At 36.2% G+C, this 17,500-nt stretch overlaps 1 protein-coding gene across 6 annotated transcripts in view; it reads right to left on the bottom strand.

Moving 5' to 3' along the window:
- The window catches only part of LOC135196137 (orphan steroid hormone receptor 2-like), a 337,215-nt gene that overhangs the window by 182,289 nt on the left and 137,426 nt on the right, over positions 1-17,500 (bottom strand). The window lies entirely within an intron of this gene.

The following is a 17,500-nucleotide window of genomic DNA, read 5'->3' as shown; positions in this document are numbered from 1 at the left end:
AGGACATTTTTTGTAGCTCGATATATACACTACCATACATACATTCATACATATCTATATATATATATAGTATAGATGAATGTGCAATGTATATGTGTGTATATATATATTATATATATATATATATATATATATATATATGTATGTGATATATAGTATATTATATATATTTATATATATATATATATTACTTGTGTACATTATTATTTTCTTATATGTTCCCTAAAAGAAAGAAAGCTGCACCCCATCGCCATATCCGTCAGAGAGAGAGAGAGAGAGAGAGAGAGAGAGAGAGAGAGAGAGAGAGAGAATCTTCTTCAAAGGTCACCACCACCAAAGGAATTCTGTTATGGGTCCAAGGGTCAACTTGCCACATTGGACGACCGGACAAGAGTTATTTTGAGAATGTAATTAAATCCCCAGCCTGGCCTGGCCTGACCCATGCTAGGAAAAGTTGGACTGAGTGACTGACCCCGGCCGCAGCTGCAGACGCTGATGCTATATATATATAATATATACATGTTTCGGAAGCATCTGACATCAGCATTTTTTTTGGGGGGGAGGGGGGGGGGGCGTGATACCGGCGAGACCTTTCCGTTAACAAAAGAAAGGGGAAAACGATACAAGAAAATTAAATTGGAGAGAGAGAGAGAGAGAGAGAGAGAGAGAGAGAGAGAGAGAGAGAGAGAGAGAGAGAGAGAGAGACGAAAACAATAAAAATATGCCAAATTAAATAGAGGAAAGTAGGCATCAGTAATGTCTTTCTGTTTGTCTGTTGGACAGAAAGGAGAAATCCCGCCTTGGCAGCGGACATTACTAGAGACAGTTATGAGACAGACAGACAGACATGAAGGGATTACAACACCACAAAAAAGTGAAAGAAAGAGGGGAGACCCCAAGAGGCATCGCCCAGGTGATAATGCCACTTTCTCTCTCTCTCTCTCTTCTCTCTCTCTCTCTCTCTCTCTCTCTCTCTCGGGGGTGAGCAGGGGGTGGGAGGACCCGTAAAGAGTGAAAAAGGGGCAATGTACTAGTTAGTGGAATGTGGGAGGTGGGTGGCGGCTGGGGGGGGGGGGGACAAGAAGGCGGATGTCAGAGACGCTCACTCCGGATGACTTTCCCCTCAGACGGGATCATCTGAGGGGAAACAGAGTGACGGCCAATAGGAACAAACAATAATCATGATGCTGATATAAATGCAAGTATGAACGCGCCGCTTCGTTAACAATAAAAACACGAAGTTTAAAAATTGCGTAAGTTGCTTATCACGGCAGGATGGTACTTTCTCTCTCTCTCTCTCTCTCTCTCTCTCTCTCTCTCTCTCTCTCTCTCTCAATCAAGTCAAGTACTGAAATACTTCCCAGTATAAACGCAACGATTCGTTAAAAAGAAAAAGTCCAAATTAAAGTCTACATAAATTTCTTTTATCGTGGTAGCATGGTACCCCCAGACACCCTCTCTCTCTCTCTCTCTCTCTCTCTCTCTCTCTCTCTCTCTCTCTCTTCTCTCTCAAGTCAGCTATAAACGCAATGCTCCATTCAAAAGGAAAATAAGAAGTTAAAAGCTATGTAAATCACTTTTCATGGCAGGGTGGTAAGGATAGTCTCTCTCTCTCTCTCTCTCTCTCTCTCTCTCTCTCTCTCTCTCTCTCTCTCTCTCTCCTTTATAAGGAACTGGCTTGTTTTGAACGGGACGTCCCACAGACGGTTACGGCGTAAGACGAACCCAGCTGACACCGTCAGGGGGTAATGTGAGCAAAAAGAATTCGCGTGGGAGGGAAGAGGGGATGTATAATAATAATAATAATAATAATAATAATAATAATAATAATAATAATAATAATAATAATAATAAAAATAATTTGAAGAAAGGAAATATAATAATAATAATAATAATAATAATAATAATATAATAATAATAATAATAAATATGGAATAAATAATATAATATAATAATAATAATAATAATAATAATAATAATAATAATAATAATAATAATAATAATTTGGTTTCTGAAGACTGGAAACTAATCAGTCATAAAAATTATTATTATTATTATTATTATTATTATTATTATTATTATTATTATTATTATTATTATTATTATCAGAACACTAAATTTGGTTTCTGAAGACTCGACACCAATTAGCTATTATTATTATTATTATTATTATTATTATTATTATTATTATTATTATTATTATTATTATAAACGGACGACCGACGAAAATGCCCCCCAAAATGAAACACAATTTTGGGGCGACGCGAGGAAGGCGCCCGCAGTGCCAACATGACACGCGGGGCATGCCCAAGTAAAAGCCGTAGGAGGTAATAAACTGAGAGGGGAGGGGGGGGGGGGGGGGAAGAGGAGAGAGAGAGGGAGGAAGGCGATGGAGTGAGAGAGGTTTGAGAGAGGCGAGTATTACTATAAAACGCTATTAGTTTTCGGAATATGTGAATATATTGTGTGTATCTAAGATAATGCATACAGACGTGCATGCATGCATGCATAGATACGCATATTTCGTATATACACACACGCATATATATATATATATATTATATATATATATATATATATATATATATATAATATTATTACGACGCTCTAAGACGAGGCTGTTCATAGTAATGCTCTACTACGACGTTCTACGAGAGGGTTTTGATGACGATGCTCTATTATCACGCCTCTGTAACGATGCTCTAAGAAGAACGGCTTCAAGACCGACGAAGAAATAGGAAAAAAGAGAAGACTCGGAGGAGGAGAAGGAAGGGAGGGCGTTCTCAGAGGTGGTGGTGGTAGGGGCCAAGTTGGAGGGGGGGGGGGGGGGCACTGTCGATGTCGTGAGGTTGGTTGGGGCCCCCTGCTCAGGTCGAGGCACTCTATAAATATCGTGGCACTACCGCCGCCCTGACCCGCCCGAAGCTGCCCTCTTCCTTCCTTCTTTCTGTTGCTGCTTTGCCACTGCTACTCTCTCTCTCTCTCTCTCTCTCTCTCTCTCTCTCTCTCTCTCTCCTTTAAGTAAGGGATGTTGTATATAGTCTTACCTATGACATGTAGAATAACCACTGTGAAATGGAAATAAAAGTTTTGATTTGATCTGATTTGACTGACACTCTCTCTCTCTCTCTCTCTCTCTCTCTCTCTCTCTCTCTCTCTCTCTCTCATGAATTCACTCGACTGCAAATATTTCATCTACCGGACCATTTACGAAACGTGAAAAATAAACCCATTCCATTCTAGAATCAACTTTGCCCTATCAATCCATAATGACACTTCTGACTAATATTCTATTTAATTTAATTTAAGAATGGGATTTTATATATATATATATATATATATATATATATATATATATATATATATATATATATATATATATATTCCATCTCTCCTGCTGCTGCAGTCTCTGGACAAAGTGACGAATCTGAACTCGAATTTGATCGGAATGATTCTCGAAAGTTCACGACGTCTTACAGATAAACCGTCAGAATCCGCAACCCCCAACCCCCCCCCCTTAACTTAAAAACTTCCCCCCCATCTCTCCCCGGAACACCCACACCTCCCTCTCGTCTCCCCCCCCCCACCCCCCCAGAAAAAACCGAAGCAATTTTCTTTTCCTTATTTAAAAAGCGCAAAAGTGACCTCGTTTCCATACTTACAGCTGCTAGAACTGCCTACGAGGGGTTCAGCCTATACGAGAGAGGCCTACGAAAAGGTATCTGTCCTCTCTGGCCCCCCAATATCACGCACATCTTCGCAGCCTCCAGATTCCCCTTTTTCCTTTTAGTAATCTCTTCTTTCCTTTGATCTCTACGAAAAAAAGGGGTTAAAAAAAAACGACACTTGGCCCGGCTAGGTGGGCATGATCATCTCCCAAAGTCAAGGAGACTGGGCTGGGGATTAGAAGCGCGAGGAAAGAAAACAAATACTGAAGATTTCGTCACATACACACACACACACAATGGCAACAATATTATAAAACAATGCGAAAAGAATCAGAGGGATGCGCGAAAAAACGAAAAGAGAGAGAGAGAGAGAGAGAGACGCGCCAATTCCACCTGGTCAGTAGCGAGAGAGAGAGAGAGAGAGAGAGAGAGAGAGAGAGAGAGAGAGAGAGAGAGAGAGAGCAGCTGAATCACGGAAATGTAAATAAACGCATTTTGCCGCACTTTTCTTACATCAGGGGTCTTAACCGAAGGCATTTCAGGCATCTGTGTGGTATCTGGACGCGGATTTTAGCTTTGCCTTTTGTTCTATGGAACGTTATTAAGCTCAAGTCGAATGCGATGGCGCAATCGAACACTTCACGTTTTCTACGATTGACTTACGATGTTTCAACCTCTGATTTACCCAGCCATTATATCTTTCTCTTACAACTTACTAAGGACTTTTAATAAGAATGTTTTGAAATGGTTCTCAAGGGAGATTATAATCTACTTACATATTTGTCTGTTTATTTATCAATTTGACAATTTATTTATCTTTATGTACATTTTCTGTATTTCCCCCTACCTTCTCTTAACTCTATCGAACACCATAATATTCTTTACAAGCTTGGACTTCAAGTCAGTGGCCTATGGTGGGCTTGTTGTATATGAATAGGGTTCATCTTCTGATTAATAATAATAATAATAATAATAATAATAATAATAATAATAATAATAATAATAATAATAATAATAATAATAATAATAATAATATGCTTATAGTACTTAAAGTAGCATGAATCTTGAAATGGAGAAACAAATTATTATTATTATTATTGGAAAAACAACTTCACAGTTATATATATATGTACATATATTTAAAGATAAATCTGTACAGAAACCTGTAGGAAAACTGTTCGACTGAAAAGGGGATCGAATAATAATAATAATAATAATAATAATAATAATAATAATAATAATAATAATAATAATAATAATAATTCCAAAACATTTACTGCATCCAATTCAACAACACTGAATGCCCCCAAATGATACCAGTCCCCATATCTTCCCCAACAGAAACAATTGCGACCATCCGAGCAGCCTTCAGCAACTTCCTCCTCTCTCTCTCTCTCTTTCTCTCTCAGGTCAAGTAGGGGTCAAGATGAAAGGGTCAAGGAGGGGAGGGGGAGGCCAATCATTGAGCCACTTGAAATCGCAGGAGGTAAATAACGGACGTTCCTCGTTACTCATTGCTCTCTCTCTCTCTCTCTCTCTCTCTCTCTCTCTCTCTCTCTCTCTCTCTCTCTCACCTGAGGGTGTCATACAGTTGACAAGGCCATTGTTTGTTCAAGTTCCCAGAGCCATACAATGAAGACCCTCAAAATCCGAGTTGGTGAAGTGGTGGCGGCCTCTGCCTTTGATGCCGAATGCCTGCTGCCCTGGGGTACGGGTGGGCGTCCACGGGACGTGTAGTCAAATTGCTGTTTCTTTAGCATTTGGACCGTGGGTGTGCAATTGTAAAGAATAGATGTTATTGATGTACTGTATATATAGATAAAAGTACACGCACGTTTGTATGTACGTATGTGTATGTCTTTTTATTTTATTTATTTAATTTATATATATATATAATTATATATATATATATATGTATATATATGTGTATATATAAATAAAAATAAATAAATAAATATATATATATATATATATATAATATATATATATACATGAGTTAAAAGCCACAATAAAAACGTAGTAGGTCGAAAGCTACCTGTTACTTTATTTTTTAAATTTTAATTTTTTTTAAATACAGTCTCATATATATACATACATTACTGTGGCTTTCAAACTTAATATTTCCGGTACCGTATAGTGATGCTCTCTCCCTGCTCTCTCTCTCTCTCTCTCTCTCTCTCTCTCTCTCTCTCTCTCTCTCTCTCTATATATATATATATATATATATATATATATATATAATATTATATCTATATATATATATATATATATATATATACATATATATACTTAACTACTACCTTTCACCACCACTATTGCATTTCTACAGACCAACCATCCGCTATAAGCTGATGAAAAGTAGCCACACGGTTAACCTGAGATGAGAAGAATGTCGTGGGAACACAGAGTCACGTGGGACGAAAATCCACCGAAAACTGACATTCTGACATTCTCGAATTCCTTACAAAACGCCAATACAATGACGTAAGACGAGGAACGCATTTTGTAGTACCTGGGGGAACTGACAGGGGGGCGACAGTGAAATTTCCGGGTGAAAAGGCCCGACGGTGGAAGGGGGTCATGGGCCAATTGTGAAGCTTGTATTTGCAGGAACTTGAACCTAAAGGGGGGAGGGAGAGGGACGAAGAGAGGAGAGAGAGGAAAATGAGAGAGATGAGGAGGGAGAGAGGAGAGAAGAGAGGAGAGAGAGAGAACTGGAAAAAAACCTTAAGGGAGGAAGAGAGGAGGAGGAGAAGAAGGAGCGAGGAGAGAAAGAGAGAGAGTAGAAGAGAAGAGAGAGAGAGCTGAACCTAAGGACTGAGAGCGACTGAACATAACCCAAGGAGAGAGAGAGAGAGAGAGAGAGAATGTGTCCCTGACGGACCCCTGGACCAAACATGTTCCCTTCTTCGGGCCACAGCACCAGCAGCAGCAGGGAGCAGGGAGGAGCAGGGAGCAGCAGGGAGCATGAGCGAGGTCGCCCCTACTAAATATAGGGCGTGTTCAGTGGGGCTCCCGCCATGACCCCAGCTCCTCAAGTGCCACCACACTACTTCTTCACTCTCTCAGCTTCACACGAACGCACTATAGACTTTAAAGTGTAAAGTGTGTATACAAAACTTCCTCGCCATCTCAAAATCAGGCCACAATACTTACTATTATTTTCATTTATCAGGCCACAATACTTATTATTACTCTTATTTATCAGGCCACAATACTTACTATTATTTTTATTTATCAGGACACAATACTTATTATTACTCTTATTTATCAGGCCACAATACTTACTATTGATTATTTTTATCAGGCAACAATATTTTCCGATTACTCTATTTATCAGGCCACAATACTTACTATTATTTTTATTTATCAGGACACAATACTTATTATTACTCTTATTTATCAGGCCACAATACTTACTATTATTTTTATTTATCAGGCCACAATACTTATTATTACTCTTATTTATCAGGCCAATACTTACTATTATTTTTATTTATCAGGCCACAATACTTACTATTATTTTCATTTATCAGGCCACAATACTTATTGTTACTCTTATTTATCAGGCCACAATACTTATTATTATTTTTATTTATCAGGACACAATACTTATTATTATTTTTATTATCAGGCCACAATACTTAATATTATTTTTATTTATCAAGCCACAATACTTACTATTATTTTTATTTATCAAGACACAATACTTACTATTATTTTTATTTATTAGGCCCCAGTACTTATTATTATTATTTTTACTTATCAGGCTACAACACTTATTATTAATTTCATTATCAGGTAACAATACTTATTATTATTTTTATCCGGCCACAATACTTATTATTATTTTTGTTTCAAGCCACAATACATATTACTATTTTTATTTATAAGGCCATAATACTTTAATATTATTTTTATCAGGCCACAATACTTACTATTGTTATTTTTATCAGGCCACAATATTTACTATTATTATTTTTATCAGGCCACAATACTTTATTATCATTATATTCGCAGAGGGATAGAGAAGGCATAATATTTCCTTGGATCTTACTCTGTCAGGAAGAATAAGTGATTCAAGCTGTAAAAGACAATGCAAATACGTTTCACGTTTGGGCGCTCTCTCTCTCTCTCTCTCTCTCTCTCTCTCTCTCTCTCTCTCTGTGTGTGTGTGTGTGTGTGTGTGTGTGTGTGTGTGAATATATCATAGAATGTTATATGTATAAAGAATCTCGTCATGATTATTAGGTTAACAACAGTGAAAACCTGTGCCACATTTTATATATAAATATATATATATATATATATATATTATATATATATAATCTATATATATATATATATATATGAAAATGCAAGAAATGTGACCCAATATTAGCCGTGTGCGCAAAGCACCACGTGATGCAAGCATTCCATTTGTTTCCTCTTGTTGATATATTAATCGACGTTGAACTTTGAATACTGATAACCTTTGAACGTCGACATGTTATGTCGAAGTTATTTCTTCATAAGTAGCTTCCATACTTAATGAAAAACTGTTCGAAACGAGGAAATGTAAAAATATTTTTTTTTACCATTTTTCGTAACCATCCCCGTAATTAGAATTAACTGAAAATTGTTTATTATTATTTTTCGTAACCATCCTGGCAACTTACAATTGACTGAAAATATAAATAAAGTGAAAAGGATACGAACAATTTAAACACACAAAGAGATTAAACATTTACGTAATAAAACGTTATACATTCAAGTACAGGGAAATGTCACAGGACGACTGAAATGATCAACGATTATTTAGACAATTTAGAAAAATCGATGACGAATGAATCCCATTGCATAGCAAAATGAGAGACAGCCGTTTGATGAACAAAGAAAGTGGGGGAGAAATAAGAATGAATAAAAGGAAAATGACCTAAAAAATGATGAATATGTAACGGACGTAGGATGAAAGAAGGAAACCGCATTATGTGATATCACAATCTTAATAAACCTTGAAATTGAAAGGTAGAACAATCGTGTGGAACAAGTGTATAGAAAATGGATGAACGCCAATGAACAGTCTGAAAGTAAATGAGATAAAAGGAATTCAGAGTAAAAATAAATAAATAAATAAATAAAAAAAGGAATCACACTTCAAACGCCATCCGCTCAACCTCAGGTTTATCCTGACGTCACCAACAGCCTAAATATTTACGAAGGATTGAGGCGATGGGGGATGGGGGGTGGGGTGGGGGGTGGGGGGGGAGGGGGGTAGAAGAAGATGCCCTTCTCGAGTATGACTCATCGGTCACCATTGTCTATTCAACGTTCTAAAGGAATAAAATTACATGGTTTATATATATATATATATATATATATATATATATATATATATGTAGTATATCTATATATGACATATATGTATATATATATATATATATATATATATATATATATATATATATATCTATATATATATATATATATATCTATATATATATATTATTCGAGCTACAAATGTCCCTTTAATATCTCATTCGCTCTACCTCGGAATTGATACACCCTTTTCATGTATGTGAACCAAAGGCAATTAAAGGGCATTTGTAGCTAGAACAATTTAGTATATGAATCACGGTGATGTGTTAATTATTCATATATATGATATGTATATATATGTATATATATAATATATATATATAATATATATATAATATATATATATATATGTGTGTATATATATGTATGTATGTATATCTATATATATATATATATATATATATATATATATATATATATATATATATATATATATATATATATATATATATATATATTATATATATTAAATATTCGCGTTTGTTCTTATGTGCGCCCCCAATCTCGCTCACGCTCATTTGCAAGTCATTCAAATAAATTTAAAAAATATATAAATTTCATGAGAAATATTCTTCATACAGGTGTGATATCACTTCTTAATGAACGGTTTGTTAAACACACCATTTTTTTGTCTTTACTTTCTGAAAGCATGTGTGTCGAGTGCTGGTCTGATCATTCCGGTATTTGGCTTCATGTGCATTCAACCGTCTCGTTCTTGGATTCAGAGCTTTCTAACATTTTGTAGTTGCTTGATCTCGTCTATTCAAATTGCGTTACTTGGTACCATCTATTCTAACTCTGTTACTTGGTTTCGTCTTACTCTAACAATTGTGATACTTGGTCTCGTCTATTCTAACACTGTGATACTTGGTCTCATCTGTTGTTACTTGGTCTCGTCTATTCTAACTTAGTCTCGTCTTATTATGACACTGCTAATTGGTATTATCTATTCTAACACTGTGATACTTGGTCTCGTCTATTCCAACACTGTTACTTGGTCTCGTCTTATTCTAACATTGTGATACTTGGTCTTCTAACCTAACATTCTGGTTCTTGGTCTCGTCTATTCTAACATTGTGTTACTTGGTTTCATGTATTCTAACATTCTGGTTCTTGGTCTCGTCTATTCTAACATTGTGATACTTGGTCTGGTCTATTACAACACTGCTACTTGGTCTCGTCTTATTCTAACACTGTGATACTTGGTCTTCTAACCTAACATTCTGGATCTTGGTCTCGTCTATTCTAACACTGATACTCGTCTTCATGTATTCTAACATTCTGGATCTTGGTCTCGTCAATTCTAACACTGTGTTACTTGGTCTCGTCTATTCTAACTCTGTGTTACTTGGTTTCATGTATCTTTTAACATTCTGGTTCACAACTCAGCATTTCTACAATAAAAATAAATACAAATTATAAAAAAAATATTTCTAACTAAAAAAAGTTTAAAATGGACACTAACCTCCGTCTCTATAAGACTGAATTTCAAAACTACCTTAAAACAATAAATTATAAGGAATGATTTCAACAAATTCAACAAGTGTGAGAAAACCAGCTGAACTTCTTTGTATAATCGTGTAACAGCTTTGAAGAGCTAAGCTCCTAAGCAGTAATCAGAACCAATTCCTTCGCGATTTCCATGGAACAGAACTAAGGTTTACGATGTTTGGCTTTTGAACAGATATTAAAATATACGTCACCAGAAGTAAACGTATATTCTCAACCATATAAAACTTAATGCATTAGTAGCAGTTTTAGTAGCACGGCGTGCTACCAGTTAACCTTACTACTCGTCGCTAAATATGGAGACAAAGTAGTAGTTTTAGTAGCACTGCGTCCGATCAGTTAACCGTACTACTGGTCACTAAATATGGACACAAAACTATACCCAAAATCAATTAGAGATCAGTCAATCTTACTACTAGTCACTAAATAAGGAGACAATGCAGCACCGACATTATTCAGAGATTGGGGAAGAAAGGACACGACAGATATATCTATTCATGTGCATGAGTACAATATACGACGCTGGCACACCTGCGGAGGTACCTACCTATAATATGGCATTGTGTTAGAGGCCTTGTTCTAAATGGATTGTCGACTCGTGAATGTTACTATTCCTAGTTTACAAACGGCAGTTTGGGAGGAGGTAATTTAGGGAGTTATAAATGGAACGTGGTTTAAATGCCGATGCATCAAATTCTATTCACGGAGTGTTTACACATCAAGCCATGTATAATCAATATCAAAAATTCATATTAATATTCACCATCATTACAGCATACTTCAAATCAGGCATTAAATGCTTCGCCTCTCTCTCTCTCTCTCTCTCTCTCTCTCTCTGCTTTTATTGTTTACCTCTTTCTATTTTACTGCTGTCAATCTCTCTCTCTCTCTCTCTCTCTCTCTCTCTCTCTCTCTCTCTCTCTCTCGTGTGAAAAACGAGTCCCAGCAGCGCCGTCAATGCGCATCCTGCAGGTCCCCTGTGAAATCGGATACAGCTTCGCAGGAAGAGCAAAGCTCTTCAACCTTTGCTTGACAAAATCCCCCACCCCGCACCCCGCGAAAACCTCATTAACATTCCTCGGGTATTTATACGTTTTCTATGCCTCAGGATAAACAGCAACTCTTGCCATTAGGGTATTACTTGAATACCGAGTACCTCCCCTCCCCCCCCCCTTTACCCCCCCCCCCTTTACCTCAACCTAACTTACCCATCTGACCCCCTTCCCCAATACCTCCTTCCAAACCCTAAACTCGTCATCTATACAACGGGCAGAGTTATACTACATTCTAAGCCATTTTTTTCTACTACAGAGTCTACTAAGCAATTCCTTGGCAGGGGACAGAAATGGATACGAAATGACCATCGAGACTAAACAGGTTTTTTTTTTTTTTACCGGATCACCATCGAGGCTAAGCAGTCTTTTATTTATTTATTTATTACCTTTTTTTTTTGGGTTTTTGTTTGGCCAGTCACCATCTAGGCTAAACATTTTTTTTTTCCGGATTATCATCGTGACGTTTTTTTTTTTTTCCTCTTTTTTTTGATGGATCACCATTTTCTTGCCGGATCCCCATCGAGGCTAAACAGTCCTTGTTTTTTTTTTTTTTTTTTTTTTTTTTTTTTTTTTTTTTTTTTTTTTTCTTTTTTTGCTGGATCACCAATCGAGGTTTAAGGATTTTTTTTTTTTTTTTTTTTTTTTTTTTTGCCGAATTACCATAAGGCTATGCAGTCTTTTTTTATCTTTTTTTTACCGGATCAAAATCGAGGCTAAAGTCTTGATAATTTTTTTTTCTCGATCGCCATCGAGGCGTTATTTTATTTTATTTTATTTATCTATTTTTTGCTCAATCACCATCGAGGGGTTATTTTATTTATTTATTTTTTTTTTTTTGCCAGATCCCCATCGAGGCGTTATTCTATCTTATTTAATTTTTTTTTTACCCCATCACCATTGAGGCGATTTTTTTTTTCTTTTTTTTTTTTGCCAGACCACCATTGAGGCGTATTTTTTTTTTTTCCAGACCACCATCGAAGCTTTACTTTAGTTTATATTATTTATTTTTTATTTACTTTTTCCCAGATCACCATCGAAGCGTTACTTTATTGCATTTTATTTTATATATTTATTGATTTTTTTTTTGCTTGATCATCATCGAGTCGTTATTTCATTTTATTTATTTATTTATTTTTTGCTGGATCACCATCGAGGCGTTAATTTACTTTATTTATTTATTTTATTTATTTTTTATATTTTATTTTATTTTTTTTGCCAGATCACCATCGCAGAGCTAAAGACTGGGTCGCATAGGCCTAACGCCAAACAATTATTACGAGTCTAAGCGAACAACAAGATTTCCCTACTTGAAAACACTCGAGATTCCAACTCCCCTCCCTTTTCATAACTCCCCAAACTCACGAGGGAGGGCGCCACGAAGAGGAGGAGGAGGAGGAGGAGGAGGAGGCGATGGCACTAAAGATCCTAAATATAGGCTGGCACGACCTGGCCCCCGACTTCTGCGACCCTTGGGCGCGTGCCTGCGGCACAGAGGGGGGGGGAGGGGGGTGGGGGGAGGGGGAGGGGGGAGGGAAGGGGGTTAACTCAACAAAGAGTGCGGCTCGGGGAGGGGGTGGGGGTTTGCAGGAAGGTCGCCCACAATCATAAGACATCGGACAAACGGGAGAGGGGCGATGCGATTAGATGTTCTTAAAACATGTCCATACGACTTAATATATTAATTCAAGAGTGACTGACACATTAAGTAGCTATACTTAAAGTCTGCGAGTAAAACATACTTAAATACCATGTTACTTAATAAGTGCAATGTGGCCAAACACTGCTCACGAAACACTACGTGCGTCGAAATTGCTAATGCCATGGGAATGTAACATAATCTAAGCCCTAAAGATATAATTATCTAAGATGATAATACCTGATCCCATAGCATGGTACAAATGCAAATACAAGGTAAAGCTCTCCATTGGCACTCCTAATGGCTCTCACTTCACATTGTGACCCATGAGAGGGCAGCGATGAACGAAGATGGCCAAAGGCATCTTGACTCTCAACAACAACAGTGCCTTCGTCTCTCTCTCTCTCTCTCTCTCTCTCTCTCTCTCTCTCTCTCTCTAGAGCAAGAGGCTTCTTCCACTGTGCCAACTTGAAGAACAAAGGCACCCTAGCTCACACCCACCCACTTCTCCGAGCGAGGGTCAACATTCTCTTGATCATTACGTAAATTATTTTCAAGGGGACAAATATCAAATATATATATATATATATATATATATTATATATATATATATATATATATATATATATATATATATAATATATATATATATATCATACATTATATATATATAAAATACAATAATTTACGTCCCCTTCAAATAAATTTTAAATGATCAAGAGAATGTTGACCCTCGCTCGGAGGCATGAGTACTAAGAACTGCGTGCACGTAAGAGGTGTCCTACACCTCAGAATTAATTATACAATTGAATGCTAACACCTTTTCCGTTTAGAATTCATACAATGGAAGGGCCACATAAGAATGAACAAGAAATAAAGAGAGAGAGAGAGAGAGAGAGAGAGAGAGAGAGAGAGAGAGAGAGAGAGAGAGAGAGAGAGAGAGATGCTTCATTATCCATCCATATCAGCTTACTCAGACATACTTCCCAAAAAGGTTATACGTTGTAGATATCACTGCAATCATAATAGATCCATACAATATAGTACCTTCAACCAGAAAAGACAAAAAGAGTTTTGTCTTTCGTAAAAGTTGGGTAAAAATGACGATATATAATTCCGTAAAATTTAGGCAAAAATTATGATATATAACTCCGTAAAATTTAGACAAAAATGATGATATATAATTCCGTAAAATTTTGGCAAAAATGTACGATATATAATTCCGTAAAATCTTGGCAAAAATGTCGATATATAATTCCGTAAAACTTTTTGCAAAATGACGATATATAATTCCGTAAAATTTAGGCAAAAATGACGATATATAATTCTGTAAAATGTAGGCAAAATGACGATATATAATTCCGTAAAATTTTGACAAAAATGACGATGTATAATTCCGTAAAATTTTGGCAAAAATGACGATATATAATTCCGTAAAATTTAGGCAAAAATGACGATATATAATCAAATTGAACAAAATTAAGAGATCACTCGTAATCAAACTACAGATAGCGGGCTCTTGCAAGAAAATCTCTTGAAGCCAATGTCTTCTAAAGTAAATAAGTAATTACAGCAATGACTACTACTACTACTACTATACTAATATTATTACCACGTACTAAAACTATTAATACTGCTATTTCTAATAATAGCAGAAATATGGAGAGACAAAATAAAGCGAATAAAAAAAATAAGACATATGGACTATGGTTATTGCTGTTTCAACTGGACATGGTCGATAGGCTACTAATTTACATTTGCCTGACTCTCCCTGCATTCTGTCGATCAATGCAGTTTGAATAACACTATAGAGATGAGAGAAACTAACACACGAAGTCAATTTAACAAAAGAAAATCAATTACATACCACAAAAAAAAAAAAAAAAAAAAAAAAAAAAAAAAAAAAAAAACACACACACACACCTCAACAGATTCTACCTCCAAGATTTTTAAAACAACCTTAGATTTAAAAACTATCTTATAAAGTCCACGAAATTATGTCCGGCCTTTAAGCAAATAAAGTTTACAGGGAAACGACACGGCAAAACCGTTGATCATTACTGCTCGTTTTCTGGGCGGGGGGTGGGGGGGTGGGGGGGCGTACTCCTAGGAATGGAGGGGGGGGTGTCCTCAACTTCTCACAACAAAGATAAAACACTCCTAATTTGTTGCAAGATACAGACAGATGTATTCGACCTGACAGAAACCCTATATTATTATTATTATTATTATTATTATTATTATTATTATTATTATTATTATTATTCAGAAGATGAACCCTATTCATATGGAACAAGACCACCAAAGGGGCCAATGACTTGAAATTCTTGAAGCTTCCAAAGAATATTAAGGTGTTCATTAGGAAGAATTAAGAGGAAGTAAAGGGAAATACTGAAAGAAAATATCTCACTTATCAACAAATAATAGATAAATAAATAAAAATGTATTAGAATGCAAAAAGAATAGTATTAGGAAGAAGTAATAGGAAGTAAAGGGAAATACAGAAAGAAGAGATCTCACTTATTAATAAGAGAAAAAAAAGACATTAATAAAGAGATATAGAAAAAAAAACGTATTCAAATTCAAGAAGAATAGTATTAGGGACCGACACAGAGAGACAGACACACAGACAGACAGGGAGAGATTTCTGCCTCGACTAATAAAACGAAAAAGTTAAAGTGACATCTCCTCTTAAGTATTTTGTCTAGAGCCAAATATGTATTTCCAAATTTACGCAATTACGAATTTTGTCACTTTTTCTTTGGTGAGTGCTCCTACCCGGCCAGGATTCGAACCTCTGAGCCTCTGGTTGAGAAACAACGATGAACCGTCGACTTCGATTACTGAGATATATCTTATTCCTTTTGTAAGTTATTCCCAAATTATGGTACATTCGTAACAAGAGGTACCAAAAGATATTTATGGCTTAATAATTATTGTGAAGTATATAATTACACAAATACATTGCATCATTCATTCAAACTCCTGCGTTCAGATCTCTCTCTCTCTCTCTCTCTCTCTCTCTCTCTCTCTCTCTCTTCTCTTCTGCAAGCTGCAATCCTTCACCCACCACTGCATGTTTGCCACATATAGCAAGGGCTGAAATATCAAGGCCCAAGAAGTCCTTACACCAAAAGGGTAAAAAAAAAAAAAAAAAAAAAAAAATGAAAAAAAAAAAAAAAAAAAAAAAAATGGCGGAATGTCTGTCTCCTACTTAAAAGGTCAAGACCGAACGTTCTCTTGATGTTGGCGTGAGGCTTTAAACCAACACCAAGCCAGTTTAACAATATCTGGAACCAGGGCTGGAACCCAACGATTTCGTTACTTTATAACGAACATCGTCACTAAGTTGACATTAAGGTACGCCACGAGCGAACGTCGGTCTTTCTCTGAGCTTTCTCTAATATATTCGGGAAGGTGATTGGCGACTCGCTTTGGCTAATATTGGCTAGTCGGCAACTCCGTTAACATGACAGTTATCGTACCGCCTGATAAATGGCCTTGTTTTCTTATAACGACCCAAAAACTGGGATCAAAATGGACTCTTATTATATTTTCGAAATAACAACATTATTTCTGCTGAAGGTCGTAAACCAATAGTGTGTGCGATTACGAGAGAATAAATACGAAAATACAGTTCAATAAACAGCTACGCAGGGACATTACACTTGATGTCATTTAAATCTACTCTATACAATTTCATAAATTTCATAAATTATAGTTGGGTATTTATGGCATACATATATACACGTATGTATATCATATACAAATGTATATGCATAAACCCAACATTTTTTGTCGGACAAAAAAGAATTGCAAAAAACGACAAAACTAAAAAAAAAAAAAAATTGGGCACGGTGGCAACTGTACCCTCATCGCGTGACTGGGTCACCTGTCACGGAGATTGATAAGGGCGCTGATTGGCTCCGGTTAATAACGATGCCCACCAATGACCGCTCGCCCTCTCTCGACCTCTCTTTGCCCATCCGAACGGGACGATTAACGAAAATTAATTTAACCTTTTTTTATAATAATTTTTTATCTTTCTATTATTTTTTCTTGGCCTTCTTAGACGTATTCACAAAGTACGAGAAAGACGCAATACTAATAATATTAAATAAAAATAAGAAACAGTTGTCTACAGAGGAAAATTTAAAACCGAATATGGAAAATGGAAATAATAATAAAAATGGGGTATCCGAACTAATCCGATTATACCTCCCATTGTGAACCATCTCGACCAATGGGAGGCCTCCTTCTTCCTTCCATTTTCC

Source organism: Macrobrachium nipponense, chromosome 17 (genome assembly GCF_015104395.2).
Source record: "Macrobrachium nipponense isolate FS-2020 chromosome 17, ASM1510439v2, whole genome shotgun sequence".
NCBI lineage: Eukaryota > Metazoa > Arthropoda > Malacostraca > Decapoda > Palaemonidae > Macrobrachium > Macrobrachium nipponense.
Note: the sequence above shows the minus strand (reverse complement) of the source record. Positions and strands in the feature narration are given on the sequence as shown.